Raw genomic sequence first — 12,906 nt, forward strand, 5'->3', positions numbered from 1 at the left:
TAGCCACATAAAACATAAATTTATATATTATTGCCCACACATGTGTCTGGCTGACGATGCATGCAAGCCAAAAGATATTTCTAAATGCAGCTATGTCTCTTGATGCTGCAGGCCAGAAGCATGAGTAGAGTGGGTCATGAAAGAAAAGCCCTGGTGTGCTGGTGGAGTTTCTGCTTTAAGGTTCAATACTGAGACTTGAATTGTGAGAATGAAAAGACACAAAAGAATTGGAATAGTTCGTGAACATATGAAGAAGGGAAAAAAGGAAGCTAAAGGGGCATCCTGCAGGGTTGTGAAGCTGAGAATGAGAAATTTTATATTAATGAAGATGGTGGTGAAAATGAAGTGCTCCAAAAAAGCAATAAACAAATGACACCTAGTTTAGAAAGTGTGGGTGGCAGGAAGAACAGTGACACCATTAGTCACAGATAAAACAAGTGAGGGGACAGGTACATTAAGACAGCTGTTGAGTTCAGTCACTACTGCACTGCGTCTATGCAGCTGCATAAAGCCAGTCAGTGAAAGAATCTTATTATATGCCAAGGAGAGAAAATTGTCTTCATTCATGGGCTTCAGAGGCTTTGAAAAAAGAGTTTCCCTATGGTTTACACATGCACAATAGAGTTATATATCAGGAACAGATGAAATTGGGATAAGGTCAAAGAAAAGTGAATATCAGTAAATATTACACTATATTATATTTTACTATGGACTAGACTATTTCAGTTGGAAGGGACCTACAATTATCATCTGGTCCAACTGCCTGACCACTTCAGGGCTGACCCTGAAAAAGCATGTTCTTAAGGGCTTTGCCCAAATGCCTTTTAAACACCGACAGGCTTGGGGCATTGACCACCTCTCTAGGAAGCCTGTTCCAGTGTTTGACCACCCTCTTGGTAAAGAAATGCTTCCTAATGTCCAGTCTATACCTCCCCTGATGCAGCTTTGAACCATTCCCAGACGTCCTACAAGTGGATCCCAGGGAGAAGAGCTCAGCACCTCTCTCTCCCCTTCCCCTCCTCAGGAAGCTGGAGAGAGCAATGAGGTCACCCCTCAACCTCCTCTCCAAACCCGTCACCAGCTTTGTTGCCCTCCTCTGGATGCATTCAAGGAGCTTCACATCCTTCTTAAATTGTGGGGCCCAGAACTGCAAACAATATTCAAGGTGAGGCTGCACCAATGCTGAATACAGCGGGATAATCACCATTTTTGACCGGCTGGTTATGCCATGTTTGATGTACCCCAGGGTGTGGTTTGCCCTCTTGGCTACCAGGGCACGTTTCTGCCGACTGGCACCCCCAGATCCCTTTCTGCAGGGCTGCTCGCCAGCCACTCCCTTCCCAGTGTATACTTGTGCCCAGTGTTGCTCCATCCTAGGTGCAGAATCTGCCATTTGGACTTGTTAAATTTAATCCCATTAAAATTATATTATATATATTATATTATATATTATATATTATATTATATTATATTATATTATATTATATTATATTATATTATATTATATTATATTATATTATATTATATTATATTATATTATATTATATTATATTATATTATATTATATTATATTATATTATATTATATTATATTATATCATATCATATTATATCATATTATATTATATTTTTGCTGCCGGATGACACTGAATGAAACAGCTCAGCTGAAAACAGCTAAATATTTATGTAGATGAGGATTTGGACATCATATGAATATGGAAAATGGATACAAACCTTTGGGTTCAGGGGATGAGGAAAATATTAGTGGCACATGGTTAAGAAGACATTTGTCTTTTTCATGTTGTTGCCTAATATCTTTCTCAGTGATGACAATCAGACATTGGACAAGATAATTAAGTATCTAACTGGCATAGCCTAATTTGGTATGATAATTCTCTTGGGATCTAGAAACAAGATTTTTAATTCATGTAACTGATTTTTCATTTAAATGACTTTTATTTTTGCAAGTTTATCAAGTAAGGCAAATTTTCAAGTCTGCTATTTTGAATGATTGCATAAAGAGCTAGGTGTTTTAGTGGTCAATTATAGATTTAATTTTAAAGAGGATAACAGAGACCAGCCAGTTTGAAAATGAAATTTTACTGACATTTCATTGTATCTGAGCTTGTGATTATTTAGCTGTAGTGAAATGCCAGTATCAGTATAAAGAAGCTTTCTCTTCCTGTAAAATAATGTAGATTTCTCCAACATCTGTGAAGGAAATGATCTTCAGAGCTTTGTGGTCTACAAATCACCATCACATGACTGTATAAAAATAACCCAGTGGAAAATCTCTAGTAAGAATTAAGAGCACATGTTCTTTCTCTCCAAAATCTTCCTCATTTTTATCATAACCATAAACAATGTCAGATAAAGAAGAGATTTTTAAAGTAAATGGGGAAGAGAGGGAAATTTCCAAACTTTCAGCAAAAGGCCTGGCTGTGAATGTTACAGTATGGCATGCCGTACACTTTTTATTTGTGTTTGTAAGTAAGTATTTTCTTTGCAGAGGGCTGACAGTTTTTAAGATCATGATTTTCCCGTACTGAAGAACTCTTAGAGAAGTTGCTCCTCCTTCGCCTGTATCTGGCCCAGGCTCATATGGGACTGATTTTGTATACTCCACAATGGAAACCATAACAAGCCTAAAATGATTAAAACACATTCTTCTCTGTCACCCTTTCTCTCAAAGCTCTGCTTTTTTCTTGCTAGGCTCTGATTGCAAGAGCTATGCTTAATCACCTCTGGAAGAAGCTGTGCTTTAACCTTGCCACAGTTTTGAAGAAACGCCTACTGAACTTGCCTTCCTGGAGATGGGCTTTAGATCTAAATTTACTACAGGATTCTGAGTAACCAGCTGAGAGGGGCTATTTCAGCAAAGAGGTGGTGTTCACACTGCTAATGAGACCATATTTAGCATGCACAGAGAACCTCTGCATGGCTGGAACCAATCTGGCCCTCTCTAAGGATGGTAGAGAAGACTTTATGTTACTTGATCATTGTCTTAGGAAGTATTTAACTGGTAAATATATAAATAGATAAGAGAAGATGATGCATATAGTGTATCGATATTCATTACTAACCTAAATAGTTTATATTGATACATAGTTTCAAGCACACTTGAATAAATGGGAACATTTTCAAATCTACAGAAAACATGATACAGTATGTTTGTTCTTAACATCTCTATTTGTTACTACGGAGAGGTAGTGGCCTCTAGCAGACTGCATAAGCCTGTGGCAAAGCTGAGACTTCAGCGTGAATGTAATTGCTACCATCAGTTTTTAAAAACCTACTGCACACTGAGGAGGTGCTTTCTCAGTTTTAAGCTTGGCTGGAGCTACTGTGTAAGCTTTAGGTGCCTTGGACTTTTTTTATTGAATTGTTTAAAAGCCATTTTTAGAAGGCTTTAAAGCCAATTGAGGCTGCTTGGAACATGACATATAGTAGGACTTCAACGGCTTTAAAAGCAGGATTAGCTGAAATACTTTAAAACCTGGATCGAGTTTTTCATATTATGGTAGATTTTTCAAGTCAGGTCTAACATTTGATCGTGTAATGGGATGTGTGACTTTGCATGCCCATGACAGGGGCTGTCCATCTGTCCGGTGGGTCCCAGTCTGGGCAGTCTGCCTATGTGTGTCAGATCACATAAAGTAAGCCTGCATCATTAATCATGATGCAAATCTACAGCTGAGGGCTTTGGCTTCTGGAGGGGCTCCCTGGCATGGGGCACTGCTGGGTAATGACCCACAGCTGCAGAGCAGCATGGCTCACCTGTCCCTGCACAGAAGCTGCAGTGGGTGAAGAGAGCTAAGATGCAGCTGGCAAACAGATCACAGCACCTAGCGAGTGGGATCAGAAAGCAGGAGAGAGTTGATGTGGCTGTACAACAAGCACCTCACCTAGAAGTGCCACAGCAGCAGGTGATGAAAAGGGAATCAAATGAGTAAGTCTCACATGCAGTGCATGAGACTGGACAGGTCTTAAATCAGTGACTCACTATTAAGTGTTTTCACTGCTTGTAAAATAAAGTGGAAGCACCTCCTCCAAGCGAGAATTAATTCACTAATGTTTATCTACCTCTTTAGAAGTATAAAGTGCTATATAAATGTGTTATCAGAATGGAAAGAGGAAAATTTACCTGTGAATCCTTGGTTGCTGTGTATTCTTATCATTAGCATTTCGCAATGGTTTCAGTATCAAGGTTATTGATAGGATAGTCCCTGGCACAAAGCTCTCTGAGTCAGGGCCTTATCCGCTTACAACAGCAGCCACAGCAATCATACTTTTGTGGATATTTTGAACCAGTAAGACAAATTAAAAAATAGTGCTTGTAATTTACTCCTAACAGATTATTACATATTACATTCTCATGAATTTATGTTCTCCTATACTTCTATGAAAAGAATTTAACCTATTTGATATTAGTTCTATACTTCTGTTTAACTGGATCCTTAAAGAGTATCTATATACTGAGACAAGGGTTTTTTTCCTTCCTTTTATGATTATAAAGGAATTCTACACAGGCTGTAATTTTTCTTTGTTAAATCTGCCATTAGGCAATTCCCTTTTTGATGATTTACTGAGAATGTGATGGAAAAAATAGACATTTCAGTCAGATCTTCCGAAACAAGAGAGAACATGCCCAGAGGTAAAGTGCATATACAAGTAGAATTCAAAACAAGTTCTGTAATATATTTTATACATCATTCCAAATTCTATATAAGAAATGCAAATTTCTAGTTGATCCTTGCTGATTGTGTTACAGTTGCATAGAGCTCTCTTAAGAGCTCATGAAGATCTGATTTTATCTCAATTAGATTCTTGGCCCTTAAATTTTCTTTTACAATAAGATGTTTTTATTGCACAATAGCAGAGTAATAGGGCTTTTAAAGGGCATAGACTTCATTTCCTGGAATTGTACACATGTTTTACACTGTCGAGGTGGTTTAAAGGGGCCATATCATAACAAAAAAATTAAGCCTTGGATCTTGTTTTTGCCAAACATTAGCAGTATGTGTGGTAGAAGGTTAATTTCAATGTTTAAGTCTCAGATCTGTGTTTAGGATCAAATGCACTGAGTAATCCATTAAGATGGAAAGTTTCATTATCTAGAGAGTTTGCAAATTTGTTTTAGTTTGTTCAAAACACTTATAGAAACCTTAATTTACTCATTTGATTTTACACAGTATTTACAAATAGAGTTTTAAAGTCAAAATTGGCATGTGTACTACCAGGTTATTCTGTAAGTACCTCTGAGCTTCAAATTAGAGCACATATATAGCTACGTTTATGGTGTCTCAGTTGCTATCTGATCTTCAGATGTTCTGAGGATACCTCTTATGTCATTTGAAGTCGATGAGGACCGTAACACTGAGCAAACCTAAAAGTTGGATGCAAGCAGTTTCAGTGTCTCCCTGATATACAGTAAAACTCCAGTCTGGGCCATCACTAATAGTTTTAATGATTCTCATGATATAGTAGAGTGGGGGTTTTGAGAAATCAAGTCTGAAGTTTACACAACAGTTTCTTTTTTTTGGTCTTTTTATATAAGTTTCTAGTCATTGTGATGATGATAAAAACCATGAAAACATTAACAGAATGTACTTTACAATCCCCAGACTCCCAAAGAATAATAAAAAAAGGAACGTAACCTAAAAGCTGTTTTGTAATGAAGCAGCAGTACAACTTTCTAAGTAAATCTCTGATTTAGGTGCACGCTGTATGTTCATTTTAAAGTGTCCAGTGTCTTCCACATATTGAACCTAAGCAAAAGCTGTAGTTAAGTGGGAAATGGCTGACAGAGACTGGATCAGAATAAAAAACTGCAGAAGTACTTTGATGCTAATTATCTGAAGCTATTCCCAGTTTATAGCTGTGTTAACAAATTGCTCTTCTTGTATTCTACCCCAAAAATCCTGTACGTGTGTTTATAGGTCTCTTTGGCCAGCCGCACCTTGATCATGAAACTACCCAGCCACGGAAGCAACAAATGCAACTTTCTGTGCTGTGGAAAACCAAAGGCAATTTCTGTTGTTGGGAATCCAATATTCTCCTGTTCTGGAACTCTTCACACATGTTTTGTGGTGTTTGATGTACGCTGACAAACTATTGAAAAAGGTTCCTGTTCATTACTAGGTTTCAGATTGCATATTCTAAAAGAAATTATATCCTGGTTTTATGGCTTATGTGCCATGTTAAAAAACAGAGTCTCAAATCTCAAGTTCATTTGTATCTGTGCCTTGTGAAGTATTTTTTTAAAACAGAGCATTGTAAGCTTATAGAATTGCAAAAAGGAAGAGGTGAGGCATTCCTCAGGGGTTGGTGTTGGGACCGGCGCCGTTTAACATCTTTGTGGGCAACATGGACAGTGGAACTGAGTGCACCCTCAGCAAGTTTGCTGACAACACCAAGCTGTGTGGTGCAGTTGACACGCTGGAGGGAAGGGATGCCATCCAGAGGGACCTGGACAGGCTGGAGAGGTGGACGCATGCAAACCCCATGAAGTGTAACAAGGCCAAGTGCAAGGTCCTGCACATGGGTTGGGGCAATCCCAAGCACAAGTACAGGCTGGGTGATGAGTGGATTGAGCAGCCCTGTGGAGAGGGACTTGGAGGTAGTAGTGGGTGGAAAACTGACTATGAGCCAGCTGTGTGCACTCCCAGCCCACAAATCCAACTGTGTCCTGGGCTGCATCAAGAGAAGCGTGGCCAGCAGGTCCAGGGAGGGGATTGTCCCCCTCTACTCAGCTCTTGTGAGACCTCACCTGCAGTGCTGTGTCCAGCTCTCGGGCCCTCAGTATAAGAAGGACACAGACCTGTTGGAGTGAGTCCAGAGGAGGCCATGAAGATGATCAAGGGGCTGGAGCACCTCTGCTGTGAGGACAGGCTGAGAGAGTTGGGGTTGTTCAGCCTGGAGAAGAGAAGGCTCCGGGGAGACCTTACAGTGGCTTTCCAGGACTTAAAAGGGGCCTATGGGAAGGTGGGGAGGGACTCTTTATCAGGGAGTATGGGGATATGATGAGGGGTAACAGTTTTAAACTGAAAGAGGGCAGATTTAGGTTAGATACAAGGAAGAAATTCTTTACAGTGAGGGTGGTGAGACACTGGCACAGGGTGCCCAGAGAAGCTGTGGCTGCCCCCTCCCTGGAAGGGTTCAAGGCCAGGTTGGACGGGGCTTTGAGCAACCTGGTCTGGTGGAAGGTGTTCCCTGCCCATGGCAGGGGGGTTGGAACTACATGATATTTAAGGTCCCTTCCAACTCAAACCATTCTATGATTTCTCTTATATATACAACAAACACAAGTGAACACACGATGCATTTTTTTGTCATACACGTTGAAGTGTTGGTTCTTTCTCCTTATATAATCACATAATTAGCTTGCATATGGGAGAGACACAAATCTTGAAAAATTGTGTTGCGGTGGCTGGTATTACCTCTGCTATGTTACTGATCATTTATTTTGCTTGTAGCGATGCCAAGAGTAAAACTTCTGCTCATGATTCCACTTGTAATTTTAAGTGGCATTGCAGTCTCCAGTTTGGAAGCTACTTCTCTGGAGAATACCATACCCTTAATATGTCTACAGATGAACATTTGCTTTGGGTTCTTTATGTTGTGTCTGCATTACAACCTATTTTTGTCAAGCACAATGTGCTTTCAAACCCTCCACGGGAATAATTTTGTAAACCATTTAGAAATCACATTTGTTAGTGGCAATACAGCAGAAAGTAACAGTGCTTGGTATAAACAAATAGCTTCTATAGTGCATCATGACTAGTGACTTCTAGAAAAGTAGTTGTTTCTCCATCAGCTGCAGTTCATGTAGAAAGGCTTTTTTTTTTTTTTTCTGGTCAAAATACATAGTTTTGAGAAAAATATCAGTTATTCTTCACATAATAATATGTGCTGACAAGGCAAGTTTATATTTTGGATTAATTTGAGAGTAAAGAGTGTAAAAGAACGTGATAAATATGGATGATGTTAGCCTGGGTAGTGGGATTTACCTTCTGCCATGTGTCTGATACAAGATGCAGGATCCCTTGTTCTGCACAGATCTGTAGATGAGCTGAAATCCCATGCACTGAGCCCGCCATCCCGTTGTCCTGTGGGTTCATTTCCTTCTGGAGAGCAAGCACTCTGCTGACCATGTTTTAAATCCTACCCAGGAATTACAGTAGAAGAAGCAGGGTAAGTAAAAGTATCATCTGAGGACAAGGTAGCATTTCTGTGCTTTAAAGGTGGTTTTGAGTAACTTATCTGCTAAAGTTTATGCATCTGGAACTTAAGCATTTAAGTCATAGTCACTCCCAGTTCCCTTTACGGTCCCTGTTGATAACCAGGCTCAAGTAGAGGGTGGTTAAGCTCATCATCAGACAGGCCTCAGAGGTAAATCAAGTGAATTGTCCTCTGGAGGTGTCTGCACCCCTTCCTGGCTATATTGGGAGCCCAGACACCCACACTGTAGATGCCACCATAGAGATCTGAAGAGTTAGATATCTAAATCTAAACTGGTTGCTCTAGTCTCTATAATACATGGAAATCTGAAGTGCTGGCAGTAAAGCCCAAGAGGGAAATTACAGATCAGCCAGACTAAGGAGACTGATAGAAAATATACAAGCGTAACACAGAGTCAAAACTGTAAAAGTTTATATTGCTGATCCAGATCATGTAGGCTTCAAGGAGTAAGAGGTAAACTTCCAGGAGGGAGCACAAAGCTGGAATGCAAGAAACAGATGACCTAGCATGCCTGGCAGAGATCACTGAGGTCTGGGCAATACTGAAGCAGAGTAATAAAATCAATAGCTTCTTGGATTACATAGTTGTAAAGAAATCAGGGAGGATGGACTCTAGCTGTCCTTGCTATGGGCAAGCAGTCTTAAATGCTAAGGAGCATTGTTGGGGGCAAAGTTTTTTTTAACAGAAAATCTTTATCTCTTGTAGTTGTGCAAGCATAAAAACACAGTGGAATAAAACAAACAAACAAATAAAATTAGAAATATGAACTTGCAGTTCATTTTCCTGTTAAAGCAACACTATAAACTGGATGGTTATGGAGTAATTGGGTGATAGAAGTGTCATAGCTCCACTGAGCCTATTTACCTTCTGGCACCTAAAAGTTTGGCTCAAACCTGTTTGTTTACCAAATACAAATATCTATATAACATGTAAATCCCCATAAAGGCAGTTTATTCACTTCCAATCTGTTATTTCTTTTAACAGAAAAATCTTCCTGAAAAGAATTCCTGAATGGCATTAAAGTACCTGGGGAAAATAAATCAATAAAAGTGTTTTCAGACACTGTAGCACCTGTTATGCCCACATGCATATTCTGTATATTTATTCAACCCATATTTAAAAAACAAATTAATTCTAAGAGTCTTTGCTGTAAACTGAGAGCAAAAGAGAAAAACAAGACTACGTTAATGGCCTACTGCATTGGTAAGAAATAGACTCAAGGCTGATCTGTCATTTCTTTCTTTAAAGTGATGAACAATTGAGCCACCATGAACAGTGGCAATTTGCTGTCTGAGAGAACATGGGTCACTTTATTCAGCAGTACATTCTTCCACAGGTTATCAAGGTGCTGAAAAGTTCAAAAGAAATATAAGCAATTTAAAAGCAAGGTAAATCCTTGGATTTCACAAGTGAGAAACAGGTGACTGGCAGCAAGCATTCTCCTTTACTACACAGGACTATTTGCTTGTGTATGCACTCTAAACATCTTCCATACAAATAGCTTAGGATGCAAGAGGGACCAGAAGCATTGGTTTTGACATCATTCATGCAGCCTGTTGTCCCTCTAGTTCACAAATCTCATATTTGACAGTGATCAGTATCTGACCTTTGCATGAATGTAAGGAACCCCACAACAGGTAGGTACAGAACAACATGCTGTCCATATAAAGTGGCTTGTAACTGAAGTTTGGCTTCAGTCCAGACTCATAATGTTCATTCTCCTTTCCAACTTTTTCATATTTAACTTTGATAACCATTCTGCTAAGTGTCTTACCTTGCTCTGACTCTTCCTTAGCTCAGAGCATTTTCTTAAAGAGCTTGCAGAGGCCAGATTTCATATTGTGAGAGACTGAACTAAGAACTGTTTGTCTCGAGTGGTTTGCCTCAAAGATTGCCTGCCTGCAAGGCCACAGAGATAGTGCTGGTGAGAGATGTCTCACCAACAGCTGCAAGATACCCGTGAAGAACATCCTGGCACCAGAGGTATCTGGCCTGTGAAAAGACCCTGCTGCAAGGCCACAGCGATAGTGCTGGTGAGAGATATCTCATCAACAGCTGCAAGACATCCCGGTGCATATCCAGTAATGCGGAGGACCCACATTCTTGTGTCACTGTCATGGAAACCACAGCCTCAAAATGGGGATAAGAAGGGCTGTTGAAAGGAGCTCCTTACAACTGTCAGACAGTCCACCACCCCTTACCATTGTCCATTGTCCACCACCGAAACACCCAGAGACTTGGAACGTACAGTCCATCTGTGCTGCTTCTCCAGGTCTCCTGGATAAGGCTGGTGTATCCGAATTTTTGTAATGAAACCAGGTTCTTTTATTTAGAAAGTATATTAATATTTATTACAACTATCACCTAAAATACTAAAACATCACATGCACTAACTTTTGCAGAATATATACTAATATGATAAAATAAGGGCAATAGTCACACCTTGCCTGTAACAACTGGGTATCTGCTTCATTGGGTCACTGCGAATTTAATGCCAAGTAGCATGTGGTGACTGATCAAATAATTTGCATGCTAGAGTAGAAGACAGGTTGCTTAAGGATGAGCTTAGTTCTTGCTGGAGAGAGGAAGAAGGTTTGAATTTTGGAGCTGGAGGACTTTAGCAGGATTGGCAAGAATGACTTAAACTAGAAAAAGAGGGCACCAGCAAGGAGCAACAGTGGACTTGTGAATGCCTCCAAACATAATAGATTGGGAACAGCCAGGCTGAGCGTGTTAACAGGATAACGTGGGTGGAAGAGTCATAGAGTAGAAAATGAAAAAGTAAGAGAAAGAAAGCAACCAATGAAGAGGAAAAACAAGGAAGACAGAGAAATCTGTGATGTAAAACTGCCCCAAAACCTCTGGTGAGAAGTAACAAAGCTCATGTTCCTTACCCCTTTCGCTGAATGTGTAAATAGGCTGAACAACTGCTTGGGCTGCCCTTTCAGTGGTATTTAACTCTTATCATCTGTCACTAACCGTCTCTGTTCAATAGAGGTAAACAGGATCAAGGGGCAACATGGTTAATGCTGATGGAAATGTTTTATATAGCATAAGGGAAAAGCTGCTCCAGTCACAGCAAAAAATTACCAAGATGGGGTTGCTATAGGTCATTTCATCCATTTTACACCACAGAGCAGTGAATGTCTCCAAGGCCCTAGTCCAGCTGCTCTGTAATGCTTTGAGAGCTTTATCTTTTTACATGCTTCAAAGGAAAGGTAATGGTACTATATCTTTTGCATTATATGCTACCCCAGCATGTAGGGGCCATATGAAAGTGTGGGGCAAAGGTGCTTTGCAGCATTTGTATGTTAACCTAACTTCAGAGCTGTGCAGGTGCTGCTCAGTCCTCACAGCCAGTCTGATGCTCTAGTTCACGCTCGGCATTTTTATAGACTCAAAAATGAATGTTGCAAACCTGAAAGTATGTTCAGGTACCCCTTGATGATAGTGTCAGCTTTACACTGATGTGGGAGACCCTCTGTGTGGTGGAAATTCCCAAAGACAATTTTAGACCACTCAGTTCTTTTCTTGAGAAACTGAGTGCTAAGTGGGCCCAATAAATGTAAGTTCTACATACCGCTTTTCTTTGACATTCCCTAGTCTCTTTTGGAAAATTTCTCTTCTTTCTTACCTTTCCCCTGATACATTTTAATGCAGTTCACTAACTGGAACAGTTCAGCCCTCTCACCTCTACCCAATTTATTAACAAAATCATTTTTTTGAACTCAGGGGATGTACTGATCTTTTATCTTTTTCTAGTAAAGCACAAATATTGGAGGACAAAGGGCAAAGTTTTCCATTATGTGTAGTGTGAAAAACTCCAGGACTCATTTGAAGAAATGTTGTGCATCTGTATATTATAAATGTGGGAAGAATTATAGTAAACACCCACTTTCATCTCTTCTAAGTTAAAAGAAGAGCTAAGAGCTTGTCTAAGCTAAATCTTCACTTAATTATTATATGAAGCAGATCCCATCTTTTAGAAAAGTAACCTTTAGAAAGTTGTTCCAGTTGTTAATTATTTTCACTGCTAAAATTTTGTACAGTAGTCTGATTCTGCCTAGTTTCAGCTTCAAGACTTGCCATACATTGATATACATTGAGGGGTGTGACTGTTATGTATAAACATATTGTGGGCTGAAAACGTTGTTTTATAAAGCAAGTTACTTAGAGATGATGTTTATGTTAAACCCACAGACTTCTGGTTAGTAAGGTGAATAAATTGATCTTTGGAGTCTCTTACTAAGAAGCAATTTTCCACACCTTTAACAATTCTCCCAACAGTTTTTGAGCTACGTGCAATTTATCTTAGACTGAGGACACTGCAGCTGGATACAATATTATAAAAGAATTTACCCTGAAAGACAGAAAAAGTGTAACTTCTCATCTTGTATTTGATAACCCCATGTTTATATATCATACTATCCCTTTCAGGCATAGTGTTCCAGAGTGAACTTACTTCAGTGGTTGTCTGCTGTGATCCTCAGCTTTGTTTAAACCACACAATGTGCCTGTCTGCTTCCTGAATGTAAAAAACACAAAATAATTTACATGAATACGATGAGGACCAGAAAAGGCCTTGCCACTGTGTAATCACTCAACACTGTTTTCAGCACAAATCTAAAACATAGCCCCACACAAGCTACTGTGAGCAACTTTAACT

At 39.6% G+C, this 12,906-nt stretch overlaps 1 long non-coding RNA gene across 1 annotated transcript in view; it reads right to left on the bottom strand.

The window, feature by feature from the left end:
* The window catches only part of LOC116964844, a 29,258-nt gene that overhangs the window by 14,617 nt on the left and 1,735 nt on the right, over nucleotides 1-12,906 (bottom strand). Inside the window, exons 2-3 of the long non-coding RNA XR_004408984.2 lie at nucleotides 12,703-12,765; nucleotides 8,009-8,162 (exon numbers count right to left, since the gene is read on the bottom strand). This is a non-coding gene — a long non-coding RNA (uncharacterized LOC116964844). The remainder of the gene's footprint in view (nucleotides 1-8,008; nucleotides 8,163-12,702; nucleotides 12,766-12,906) is intronic.

The sequence above is a fragment of the Tyto alba genome, unplaced genomic scaffold (assembly GCF_018691265.1).
Source record: "Tyto alba isolate M040663 unplaced genomic scaffold, T.alba_DEE_v4.0 Super-Scaffold_9, whole genome shotgun sequence".
Taxonomy (NCBI): Eukaryota; Metazoa; Chordata; class Aves; order Strigiformes; family Tytonidae; genus Tyto; species Tyto alba.